The sequence below is a fragment of the Chiloscyllium punctatum genome, chromosome 36, assembly GCF_047496795.1.
Source record: "Chiloscyllium punctatum isolate Juve2018m chromosome 36, sChiPun1.3, whole genome shotgun sequence".
NCBI lineage: Eukaryota > Metazoa > Chordata > Chondrichthyes > Orectolobiformes > Hemiscylliidae > Chiloscyllium > Chiloscyllium punctatum.
In genome coordinates this window covers 57,018,531-57,019,362 of record NC_092774.1, presented here as the reverse complement: position 1 = coordinate 57,019,362, position 832 = coordinate 57,018,531, and the positions used below count along the sequence as shown (strand labels likewise).

The 832-nt window shown below is 45.9% G+C and overlaps 1 non-coding gene across 1 annotated transcript; it reads left to right on the top strand.

The window, feature by feature from the left end:
- The first annotated feature begins 350 nt into the window (after window positions 1-350).
- trnaw-cca (transfer RNA tryptophan (anticodon CCA)) lies at window positions 351-422 on the top strand. The gene has a single exon. It is a non-coding gene; the product is annotated as a tRNA-Trp (tRNA).
- Window positions 423-832: the final 410 nt, after the last annotated feature.

Sequence of the window (832 nt, the reverse complement as noted above, 5' to 3'; positions counted from 1 at the left end):
CCTGTCCAACAGTTCTTCCCTCGCTTTGGGCTCTGTCCTGATCTATCATTTACTGCATCCGCCTTCCTCCCACAATATTTCCTGCATATAAACCAACGTTTTCCCAATCACCATCTGTTCTGTGGAAGGGTCACCGGCAACTCCTGTTTTTTTTTGTTTCTGATATACAGCATCCGCAGTTCTTTCAGCTTTTTAGTGAGGTAAAGTTGGAAATTGTTTCGAGAGACAGAAGGAGAAGGGGGAGAGACAGAACAGACATGAACTGTTGATCTCCGTTGTTCCTCACAACGTAAAATCATTGCAGTGCGATCACCTCCCTTAAGCATGAATAGAGCTAGTAGGTCATCCGTGAGCTTGTGGCGCAACGGTAGCGCGTCTGACTCCAGATCAGAAGGTTGCGTGTTCGAATCACGTCAGGCTCACTGACGTCAACTTCTTACGTTTCAAATCAAGAAAGGAGCACGTTCAATCCGGATACCTGTTGAGTCAAATCTTCTTGACGGAAACTTTCGATCACACGTGAAGCTTTGCTGTCAGTTTGATTTGTGAACACTGTGTCAGGGAGGTGGTGTGCTCATTGTTTGGCTAAATGCTCAGCTCCCCCAGTTCATCACGGGATTTAAACACAGCCGTCTCCCTCTGGGCAGCCGCTTCGTTCAGTTGGTGACAGCGCGGTGTGAATAACACAATACCGATATTTTCACAACATAATCCAGAGACTCCCAGCTTTATGTTTCAATCTATCAGGGGAGAGACAGCGAGTTCAGATAGAAATGCTTCCCACCAAAAGCAAATCCTTTCCTCTCACTGGACACAGTTAAAATTATCTTTA